We start from the raw sequence: 12,746 nt of genomic DNA, 5'->3' as shown, positions 1-12,746 counted from the left end.
GATCTTGCTAGGCATTCAACAAGACAGTGAAAATCACACTTCTTACTTGAACATGTGATTTCCCACTTTAAATCACCTTTTCTTATCTAAAAAGTGTGACATTCCCTTCTTCATATTTTTTCTCCTCTTGAAGAATTTCCAAAGTTAGCTGATTTGGGTTATGAGTTCTTTTTATTAGTGCTATTATTAGTGATAATAAGACTATTAACATTTGGATAAAAAGTGAGAATGTTTCAGGACAAAACGAAGTATATTATGAGGAAAATATTATTGGGCAAACTATAATGCATATTTAAACTTATTTTTCTGTATCTAGAGATAAGTGAATAAAAACAGAGTCCAAGGCAAGGAGAAATGGTCCAAATGTTCTTTACATATTCTTGTTCCATAAGAGGTTTTATAAGTTCATATCTCTTATTTGTGAGAAGGGAGGAGATGGCAACCCAAAATCTATAGCCATTACAGAGCACAAACTCTAGGGAAAAAATATTGGTCATTTGGTAAATTGAGGAACTTACACATGAAAGGAAGGGAATTTGAGACACATCAGAAATTAGGTGAAAAAATGCATGACTTAAAAAACTGTGAGTCATACTTATCTGGCAGGGACATGCCATGATCACAAAGCTGGTTTTCCCAGGCGAGGCCTATCCTTTACACTCTCAGATGCTCACCCCTGCAATTTCCCTAAATGTGATAAACATAAATGCATAATTTGTGGTAGTGGATGACTGTGTTCTTGCTCTTTCCTGAAAAAAGAGAAAAAAGAAAAAAGTGTGGGCCAGCTAGAGGCACATTCTTAACTCCAGACCCTGCCCTCTCCTTGGTCATGTGGAATCTGTTCTGACCCTAGATAGACCATTAACTCAATTTATGACCAAGGATAAGCAATTTGATCTTTTTTTGGACTGCAAATATCCTTGCTTCATAAATTAAATATTTGGATGTTCATAAAATTTTAGTGTTTTGTGCTTAAAGAAAGATGAACATCTTCCTCTGTTGACCATGAGTTCCAATAGTAATTCTTTTTACTTCTAGGGTTGGAAGGAAGAAACACTTCCCAGAGGGCATCTTGGTATGCCAGATCATGATATTGACTGAATAACTTTACTTTTGCTTCACATCTTGCTTTCCCATAAGCCGTGACTTATTTAGACAAGACAGTGTGTGTTTGCTCCTCATTAAAATAAGGACCCTGAGTTCTCTCACTTTTGAGAGCATTTGCCTCTGTGTAGTCCCCATACAAGCCCACATGATGAAGGAGTCTAATGTAGCATAATTTGATCTTTTATTTGTTTTTGCCAAGAGTAAATGCTGCTAATATATAAAGAAGTACAGACAAATTTAGGTCATTTAGAGTGAAGAATCGAACTGGAATACTGTCCACACATTAGCAGCTGTTCAGTTGCCAGTAGTTGTACCACATACTTTCTCTTGCTGTGTGAGCACACACTGAGTCCAGATGATAGTTTCGAAAATGTTGCCTCTCAGAGAATCCCTCACTCAGTGGTCCAACAACAACAGATGGGTTAGTATGTAAAGTACAATGCTCTGATGGTTTGGGGATGTACAGTTGACATCTGAGTTGGAGGCTTTCCACTGGGTTAAGTCTCTACTCAGAGTAGGTGATAGATAGTTTTCTGATAAATTTCTGATAACATTTTTTTTTCTGGCTGCCTTTCTTCCCACTCGTGTACTTCTCTAGTCATGTCCTCCTAAGTAAACTATTTTTACTAAAAATTCTTATCTCAGGGTCTTCTTCAATGAAAGGTCAAACTAAACTAGGAGAAATTTGGAAAATTTGCTTATTTATATTAGTTTGACATGAAAGAAAGTTTGACTTAAAAGAAGTCATTAAAAACACTTTGTACCAAGTATTTTTAAGCACCTTAAGGTTAAAAAAAACTCATAAATCCTTTCAAATCACTTTGAGCTGAAGAACCAAATAAAATCTTCATATTTGAATTTTCTATAATAGTGGGAAATAATCACCATTATCGCTTTCTTTCCTCACAATTTTCAATAAGTTAAACTTAAAACTAAATCAATTTATAACTACATTAAGGTTTTTCATTTACTGGGTAAAACTGTTACAGTTTGAGTCACCTGGGAGATAGAGTAACTCTTAAGTATGTCAGATTTTATAGGGACTCATTTATGATATGTATCATTTTCTCTTGATACTGAATTCTTTACTGACCAGAGCCATCATTTAAAGGGTTGAGCACATGCCTTGCAGGTGTGAGAACTGTGCTTAATCATGGGGATCATATGGTCCCCTGAGCTCTGCTGGGAGTGACCTCCAAGAATAAAATCATGGGTAGGCTCTAAGGATCATCAGGTATGGTCCCCCCAACAAAAAGCCCTCCCATATGAAATCAACTATCCTATAAACTTGAAGTCATTGCATTAGTAACCATCCATCTAATTTTATAGTGGGGGAACAAGTGTGCTTTGGGAACCAAGCCCAGACCCCATATTTGCAAGACAAGATTGCAAGCCACATCTTCTGTTGCCATCAATTTTACTGAATTTTATAGTCCATTGGCATTTAATAACAATTGATTTATGGCATTCCATTTTATAACAATAGGTAGCTAAAATTAAATGCACAGAAATATAATAGCATGTGTAGGATTACATAGCTTCAGGTAGTTTAGGTTTATTGGGTTACTCCCGTTACAGTGCTCCCACTCCTCTTTATTTCTAGCTTCTTTCTTAGTGTTCTGTTGACTTGTAAATATTGTTTTTCTCTTCTCCTTGAGTCCTTTGCATAGTTTATTCAGAGCAATGTCCTTTTTGTATGGGCACAGGAAGACTTAGCAAATGCTATGCTTTTGTAACCTGGGAGTCATTTGACTCTACATGATATTTTCCTCCTGGGCATCTACTCTCTTGACCTAAGCCTCAGCTGGCCTTACTTCCTAACACCCCCAAAAGCAGGGTCCCGATGAGGGATGAGACAGACCCAGGGCAAGCAGTGAGTTGTGTGCTACCCTGGCATTGAGATGGGCCTGGCCAAAGTGCCTAATGCTTAACTATAAGAGCTTGATCATGGACAAATGTTGTCATGATCCAAACAGTGATAACTAGATTTGGACCCTGCTAGGGTAAGGAATGATTAATCTGGCCTGAGTGCTGTAGTCTGAGCCTGTGGCATGATGTTGCCATGAGAACTGCCTTGCAAGCCTCAATGTATCTCTTGCTATGTCCATACAAAAATAACTAGTATTAAGATGTTAATAAGTGTTTGGACTAAGGAAAGGAAAAAAAAACCTTAAGAGTCAGGAAGGGCTTTGTAATGCCCTGCCCTCAGGAAGGGCTTTCTTATGTTGATTTTGCTACCTGGCTGGGTGTAGCCTAGAGGGCAAGGTGGGAGAGAGAAGGAGGAGGAGAGAGTAGAGAAGTGAGAGAGGCTGCAGCAGATCGAGAGAGAGGGTGGAGACGGGAGTGTAGGAGATGAGAAAGATGGAAGACTGAATAAACGGTAACTGATCAGCATCCAGTCTGGTCCTCTGTTCTTCCTTCGCCTGTCCTTGGCCAACGGCTGTCCCGATCCAGCCCATACACAGCGGTTCCAGAGCACCGAACGCGGGTGGTGAGACGGAGCCGCCCGGAGAGCCCGAGAGTGCACGCGCCCCTCGGCGTGCCTTAGTTTTTTACAAGCATGTAATAAGAATTAGTGTTTTTTTTTCCCTTAAAACTTGTTGTCTGGCTAAGGTCCCGGTTCTGACACTTCCAAACTGTGGGTCCTCAGGCAATTACTTGCCCTCTCTGGGCCTTGGTCTTTGAAATTGGGATAACAATTGTTCCTAATACATAATGTTTTTAGAACAATAAAATTATAACTGTATAGTACCTAAGGTGACTTCTCAGTACGAACTCAGTAAATGAAAGCTATTAACTTTCGTTGTTAATACCCTACAGCTTGTCTTATGCGATGTCAATCTCCTGCTGTTTTGAAAGAAAAATGCTTTGAGCATTTTTGTTGCTCAGAGCTGGGTTATTCTCAGAGAAAGTGTGAATCAATATATTTCTATTGAACTGTAACTATTAAACAGCCTGTAAATAGATAAGAAAATCTAAGTCTTTTCTCTTTACCACCAATTACAAATCTAACCAAGAAATCAAAGACAACCAGTAAAGCATAATAAAATGCTTTCCTTAAGTTAAACAATTTCTTGAGTCTCAACAACAATAGGTTGCTAATGATGAGGGAAGAAAATAGTTAATTTAGTCATGCTCCCTCCCCCTCTATAACATCTTGTCTTATAACTTAGCAGTGACATGGCAACCAGATAATCACTATCAGACCTCCCCTTCCCTTTCCTCCTCCTCCAGCCTCCCTGCTTTGCCATTGTTTTAGACTTTATTGCTCATTATATAATGTGTGGCTTTTCAAACTTGTATCTCTTTTGTGAGTCATCAATTGAATTAATTTGCATGTTTTTTAAATCTAATGACTCTTTTGATGGCAGATGGTAGTGTTTGACAGACTTTTTAATCATAATGAAAGACCAAACATTTGGAGTGCTGTGTCTATGTCATTATCTTCATATTTCTGTTTTGTTTTTGCTTTGGGGGTCACACCTGGTGATGCACAGGGGTCACTCCTGGCTCATGCACTCAGGAATTACTCCTGGCGATGCTCAGGGGACCATATAGGATGCTGGGATTCGAACCCAGGTCGGCCGTGTGCAAGACAGATGCCCTACCCGCTGTGCTATCACTCCAGCCCCCTGTCATTATCTTCATGATTCTTAGTGGTTTTCCCCCTACTTTCCAGCGTGCCAAAGATTTCCTAGAAATTGTGTAGGTATCAAGCTTCTAAAGTTAGTTTTGAAAAATCAATCTATTCTCTTACAAGAAATAAAGGTATAGGATTTTTTTGATACTCTAAAAAACTCTTAGTTATTTAAATCTGCACATATTTACTAAAGATCACTTATGAAACCAGCACAGTCTACTATAATTATTCTCTAGTGAGATAGATTCTTTCGAAGTCTTTCCAGGAAGAAATACTTCACAAACTGTAAGAAATGGAACAAGCAGTTTCTTTTTGCTGTTTCATCATCACTTTTAGAAAATAATGGGGATCTACTAAATTTTCCTCAAAAGAGGACATGAAACTAAGACTCCAGAACAAAGGCCTATCACTTATCAAGGGGAAAGCCAGAAAACCATAGCTTGTGAAGTTATAAATTGAAATAGATGTATCATCAGACTTCTCCCCTGTCTACTCTCAAGATTTCCCTACACCAAAAAAGAACCAAAAATCAAAACAAGCAAAAAGTAAGCCTGAAGTTCATAAATGTTTGAACACTTGGGGGAAAAACTCCCACTAATACAAATCAAACCTGCAGAGATAATATCAAATGTTGTGAAATTTTTTTCCAAGTAAAGGATAAAAAATGGTGGCATATAAACTAAGGGGTTTCAGAGTTTCTTGGAATCAGATTTCTCAAACTTCTATCTCACTGCTTGCCGATTTTGATAGATGAAATGTTACAGGAAACATTCAGGGAATGCTATGTGCAAGACAGGGCTCATGAGATGAACTCTGAAAGATGGATAAAATTTGACTACTCAAAATATGCCGTTGAAGTTAGAGTCAAAAGTATTAAGTAGAATAGAATTGGGGATTTTACTGAGCAATATACAAATTTATTTTAAGTGCATCACCTTGAAAACTGTCTGTGATTTTAAATATGGGTCACATTAAATAGTTACTCCAAAATGAATAGGAATAACATTTTAAAAACTTTTAAATTGATTGAGGTTCTATGGACCGGAGCAATAGCATAGCAGATAGGGCGTTTGTCTTGCACGAAGCTGACTCTGGTTCCATGCCTTTGTCCCTCTCTGAGAGCCCGACAAGCTACCAAGAGTATACCACCTGCAAGGCAGAGCCTGGCAAGCTACCCGTGGCATATTCAATATGCCAAAAACAATAACAACAAGTCTCACAATGGAGACATTACTAGTGCCTGCTCGAGCAAATTGATGAACAATAGGACAACAGTGCTACTGTGCTACAGAGGTTCTATGATTTACAATACTGTTAATGATGGTTTCCCATGTATATAATTACAACACCACACCCAACATAAGTGTAACCACCTCCCTCTCCCAAGGATCCCAGTCCTGTTGCATGAACGTTTGTGCAATTGGAGGCGCTGCAATAGGAACGCGGAAGAAATGCATTGATTGGAGGACTAAGGCTCGCTCTGGCTCTTAGCAAAGGCAGAGGGCCTCGTGGATCTCCTTTTATTGATCATGGCACTTCCAAAGGGCGCAATACATTGCCGTCATCAAATGGCACCAAAAATTGTTACAGGGAGAACATTGAGGCAGCATTATTCTCTTGTATCTGCAGGCCAGTAATCTAGGCCTCCGGAAAGAAGATACAAAAGCAAAACAGAAACCTTCCTTGGGCTGAAAGCACTCGGATTTACATCCCAAAGACCAGGCTGGGCTGCCACAGGAAATCTATATGTCAATTACAAGCTAGGCAGCACCTGAAATCTGCATCCCAAAGACTAGGCTAGGCAAGAGACTGGAATCTACAATGTCAAGTCAGGTCTGGCTAGCACCTAAGATCTGCATGTCAAAACTGCCTCTGAAATTATTTCCAGAAGGCAGCCGAAAAGGGGAAAATATTCCTGTCTGCTGTACAGTGTCCCCAACACAGTCCCCCTTCCTTTTACTGTCCCCACCCTAATTTAGTTATGTGCATCAGTTATTTCATTGTGTTGTCTTTGGCCTTTTGTTACTACCTTGCTATCTTTAATTCACACATACAAGAAGGATAATTTTGTATCTATTCCTTTCCTTCTGACTGACTTCACTCAATATGATATCCTCAGTTACATCCATGATGTGGAAAATTGCATGATTTTGTTCTTTCTTGGAGCTGCATAGTATTCCATTGAGCATATGTATCACAACTTCTTGACCAATTCATCTATGATCAAACATTTGGCTTGTTTCCATATCTTGACTACTATATTAAGTGCTACAATGAATATAGGTGTGTTTATATATCTTTTCAATGTTTTTGTGTTTTGGGGATTGATGCCAAGAAATGGTACTGATGGGTTGTATGAGAGTTCTATTTCTATTTGTTTAAGATATTTGCATATCAATGCACAGGAGCAGCAGTGATCTGAAAACCAAAATGTAAAGTCAGTTTAGCAAGGCAGAGATTAAGTAGGATTTGAACATATGAACTGAAGGTTTGAAGAGGTCTATTCTACAGAGTGGAGAAATGAAATGTTATAAAGGGTAAAGGTGGGGTTAGAAATTCAGAGCTTATTCATGTAGAGGTTTATTGATCACCTTGAACAGTGTGGAATCTCTTTGGAGTTCACAAAGCAGTAATTATATGGGACAGATAAGGGGACTATAAGAATACACAGGAAGAGGAGAAGTAAGAATACATACCAGGGGAACCAAAAAAAAGAAAGAAAGAATGCACAGTTAAAGGACAAACTAAATAACTAAGGATAAACTGGGTAACTAAACAGTGACACAAAAACAAAAAGGACATTCAAGGAGTTTTGATCAAAAGCCTGATATGTTTTAAGATCAAATTGGGTGAGAATTGAGGAAAAGCTACTGAATATGATCACATTCTTGAAATCAGTTTAAATATTATAATGGAGCTAAAAGGCAGGGCTTAGGGATTTGAAGTCATGATAGAAGACAAAGAGAAGTGGGCATAGTTTGTGTGGGAAAGAAAGGAAAAAGAAGAAATTAAAAAACAAAAAGTGAATTTCAGTGACTATTGATCTGGAGAAAAAAAGAAATTGCTTAAATGGGAGTGCCATATCTGAAGAACATTGCAGGATGAGTCAGATTATAAGAGGCAATGAGAAAAGAAATAGCTTGAATAAATCATATTATAATAACCTAGAAATTTGAAAGAGCAAAACCTCATAAATAAATGCAGACTTGTCTTTTGTTTGTTTGTTTGAAGTGAATTTTATTTGTTTTTGTTTTGTTTTTTTTTGCTTTTTGGGTCACACCTGGCAATGCACAGGGGTTACTTCTGGCTCTGCACTCAGGAATTACTCCTGGCGGTGCTCAGGGGACCATATGGGATGCTGGGAATCGAACCCAGGTTAGCCGCGTGCAAGGCAAATGCCCTACCCGCTTGCTATTGCTCCAGCCCCTTGAAGTGAATTTTAGATGAAGCTAATGAAGTTTGACCTTCCTCTTACCTAAGACCCTGGGAACAATTCTAACAATTATATTCACATGATCATATATTTTGTGAATTTTTCTAGAGTAAGAAGTTTAAATTGAAATTTTCTGTAAGATATTTCCTTTCCACATCAGATTCTCTTCTTAGCATAGGATCCAATTAAGGGGAAGTGGAATTGAAATGTGTTTAATTTGGATTTACTGGAATTGAAGGTACAAAGTCGTATGCAGATATTAAATGTTGTTGGTCGGCCACCTGTAAAAATGACTAGAAACAACTTCTGCCCACTTTGTTAAACATATCACAAGAGGATATTAACAAAATATTGGTTAAAAGATTTCTATTTAAAGAATATTTAAAAATTGTCACTAAAGAGAACTTGAAATTCTGCCAAATATTTTATGTATTTTTCTTAGTCTTGTTAGTTTTTTTAAGGATAACCAGCATATTTTTTTGGGGGGGGGTGGGGTGATACACAAAGTTATGCTCAGGAGTTACTCCTGGCTCTATACTCAGGAATCATTCCTGGAGTACTTGGGGAATCATTTGGAATGCCAGAGATCAACCCTGAGTCAACTTACAAGGCTAGAGTCCCAACCATTGTACTACCTCTCCAGTCCCAGCATAATCTTTTAAGGAACTGCCTCACCTGCTCCTTTCCCCTCAAGACTAAATACACCCTATTGGACTCTTTGATTCCATCCTTTTTCTGAATTGAACAGCTATATCAGCATAGTTCATGTACCTAGTTTTCAAAAACATCAAACAGTATCTCCATTGGATAGAAAGTAGCCCGAATATCATGAAGGATTCTGGATATGTTTTTTTCAATATTATTTATAGATTCAGTTCTAAGATCAAGATCCTTAATACATTTTGATTTTACTTTGTGTGTCTGAGTTCATTTTTTTCCCCATATGGCTGACCAGTTTTCCTAATACATTTTGTTGAAGAGACTTTTTTTGCTCCACTTCATACTTTTAACTCCTTTGTCAGAGATTAGCTGTTCATATATCTGTAGCTCTGTCTCTGAGTTTTCAATTTTATCCTGTTAGTATGAAAGAGTCTTTATTGCACTACTACATTATCTTGATTACTAAGGCTTTATAGTAAATGTTAAAACTGGAGAAAAAAAAACATTCCATCTTCATTTTCCCAAGGATTTCTTGGTTTATTCAGTTTTTTTTAAATGACTTTATATCAAATTTAGTAGCATCACTGCTGGTGGGAATGCTGGCTAGTTCAGCCCTTCTGGAAAACAATATGGACGATTCTCAAAACTAGAGGTTGAGCTCCCATTTGACCCAGCAATACCATTGCTGGGAATATATGCCAGAAAGGCCAGAAAGTATAGTCGAAATGACATCTGCACTTATATGTTCATCTCAGCACTGTTTATAATAGCCAGAATCTGGAAAAAACCCGAGTGCCCTAGAACAGATGACTGGTTGAAGAAACTCTGGTACATCTATACAATGGAATACTATGCAGCTGTTAGAAAAAATGAGGTCATGATGTTTGCATATAAGTGGATCAGCATGGAAAGTATCATGCTAAGTGAAATGAGTCAGAAAGAGAGAGACAGACATAGAAAGATTGCACTCATCTGTGGAATATAGAATAATAGACTATAAGACTAACACCCAAGAATAGTAGAAATAAGTACCAGGAGGTTGTCTCCATGGCTTGGAGGCTGGTCTCTCATTCTGGGCAACTCAGGGAAAGGAACACCAAGTAAAATGTGGTCGGAGGTCATGTGGGGGAAGGGTGATGTGGGCCAAATATAGACTAGAGACTGAACACAATGGCCACTCAACACCTTTATTGCAAACCACAACACCTAATCAGAGAGAGAGAACAAAAGGGAATACCCTGCCATAGTGGCAGTGTGGGGTGGGGGGAGATGGGACTGGGGAGGGTGGGAGGGATGTTGGGTTTACTGGTGGTGGAGAATGGGCATTGGTGAAGGGATGGGTTATCGAACTTTGTATGGGGGAAACATGAGCACAAAAATGTATAAATCTGTAACTGTACCCTCACGTTGACTCACAAATTAAAAATAAACTATTAAAAAAATTTAGTAGCATTTTCCTCTACTTTTAAAATGTCATGCATTTTATAGGAATTGCACTAAACTTGTGTACTGCTTTGGTTAGGAATATTATTTGAACAATATTAATACTTCCAAACCATGAATAGAGAATGTCTCTATTTCCTTATATCTTCTTTCATTTTTTAGCAATGAATTGTAGTTTTCTTTTTATGTGTCTTCCACCTATCTTTTTTTAATTGAATTTGGATACTTCTTTGAGGATTCAATGCCGTAGTCCAAGTAAATGGAAGAAAAGATAAACAAATGGGATTACATCAAATTAAGAAGCTCTGTACCACCAATGAAATCATGACCAGAATAAAAAAAAACAGTAAGTAAGTGGTAAAGCTGATTTTAAAGGTAGACCAATTAGATTTCAGAGTCATATACTTTGCCTTATATAGCATGATAAAGAGGAAAAAGAGAGACCAGAATATGATTGAGAATTTTGTTTTTGTTTTGAGCTACATCAGGCAATACTTATTACTGTTGCTCTGTGTTCAGGAGCAACTCCTGGAAATGCTTTGGGGACAATATGCAGTGCCTGAGACCTAACCAGAGTTGATTGTGTGCAAAGTAAATGCCTTAGCACCTGTACTATCTCTGGACCCCAAACTAGGAATTTTAAGTACATTAATACACAAACTAAATCTAGTGTCGTGAAATAATGATCATTGGCAGTAAACTGCCATGTTTCTTTTTTCTAATTGAAAACTCAAGAGAATAGATCTTATATCATTGCAAAAGTGTGTAAATGCCAATAATATTGAAATATTCAGTATTTCTTGCTACATACCACATTAAAGTTTATTTATGGCTCTGTAATAAAATATTTCATTATTTCATTTAAAAGCACATACATGAATTGATATTAAGGATAGAGGACCAAAGAAACAGGACAGGAGTTAAGGCTTGTATTGCATGTGGATGCCCTGGTTGAATTCCTTGTACTACATATTGTCCTTAAGCACAACCTGGAGTCATATCTGAGCACAGAGCCAGGGCTAAGCCCTGAACAGAACAGAATATGACCTAAGCCATCTCCAAACACCACTATCTGACTTCTGCCCCCACCTCCACACCCCTCCCTAGCCAAAAGAAAAGGAAGAATAAAGAAGCATGCAATAAATGTGTTAACAAAGTCATAAGATCTTTTTTAAAAGCTAAGAAACTAGCAGACTATATTTCTCTAAAGTCAATGTTTTGTCCGTAGACAATATAAAATGTGCAATTTCACTTCCTGGCTGCTTTCCACTTTTTCTCATGTGGCATCTGTCAATTTTTTTGTGGGAAGATGTCCATTGGCGGACAACCAGATTCTTATGTAATAGGGAAAAAAAGAACCCTCAAGCAAATACATGCCTTCCTCAGATGAGAATTTATGTTGTGTCTAAATGAATTTCCCTGAGGGTTTTCTTTGTATTAAAAGCTTCCACCTTTACTGTTATGCCTTTAATACTTCAAACATTTGATTTTAGTATTATTTCCTGAAAGAGATTGTGATCATCCATATTAGATTAACATTTATAGAAACGTTAAGATAAAAATCTGTGGTATAGCTTTGCTGGCTTACCTAGGCCAAATCTCAGCCAGGATACTGTAGCATGACATTTCTAGCCACGATTTTATAGTCTAAACAGTAGAGGATGGGAAATATCCTATGACAGATAAGAAATTTGTTGGAGGTCATTGTTATTGGATCAAAACCAATTTTTCCCTGAGACAGGCTATATATAAGTGTCTGGGGAACTGAATCAACTTACAGTATTTTATGCTCCCTGTGTTAATCTATGTAGTATTCAATTTTAGCAATTTGACTTGTATTTCTCAAGTTAGGGTATTTTGAAGAGTTTATTAACTTTAAAAATAATTTATTTACACCAATATTTTTATAAGAAAGAGAATAAAGAAGTATTAGTCTGAGGAATAATCCAAATATAGTGTCCATTTGTAGTTAATTAATACAGAAACTTGATCTGGGTACTTATATAAACCTCCCCCCACCCCGTCCCACCCCCCAGTCCCCAACCCCGCCCATGTAGCTGATAAATTTCACTTTACTTTCTCTTTACTTTGATTACATACAAACAAAAAAACTCACTATTATTGTTTGGAGTTCCTCCGCCCCAGAGTCAGACCTGCTGGAAAGGAAGCATTTGATAATTTGTTTTCCATTGCTGAGAATGAAGAGATATGAGTTCATGTGGCCACAATACTGGCTGCGTGGTTCTGGATTTCTGTATTTTAGTAACTAAGTCCAGAGGGTTTTCTGCCAGAAGTTGTATCATTGTTAGCTCGTACCTCTCTGCTACTTTATATTCCACATATGAGTGCAATCTTTCTATGTCTGTCTCTTTCTTTCTGACTCATTTTACTCAACATGATACTTTCCATGTTGATCTACTTATATGCAAATTTCATGACTTCATGTTTTCTAACAGCTGCATA

General features: G+C 37.6%; 1 non-coding gene across 1 annotated transcript; it reads left to right on the top strand.

Annotated features, from left to right (window-relative positions):
- The first annotated feature begins 591 nt into the window (after positions 1-591).
- Positions 592-752, top strand: LOC129404743 (U1 spliceosomal RNA). The gene has a single exon (XR_008630099.1). It is a non-coding gene; the product is annotated as a U1 spliceosomal RNA (small nuclear RNA).
- Positions 753-12,746: the final 11,994 nt, after the last annotated feature.

This window comes from Sorex araneus, chromosome 4 (assembly GCF_027595985.1).
Source record: "Sorex araneus isolate mSorAra2 chromosome 4, mSorAra2.pri, whole genome shotgun sequence".
Taxonomy (NCBI): Eukaryota; Metazoa; Chordata; class Mammalia; order Eulipotyphla; family Soricidae; genus Sorex; species Sorex araneus.
This window is presented reverse-complemented; position numbering and strand designations above follow the sequence as displayed.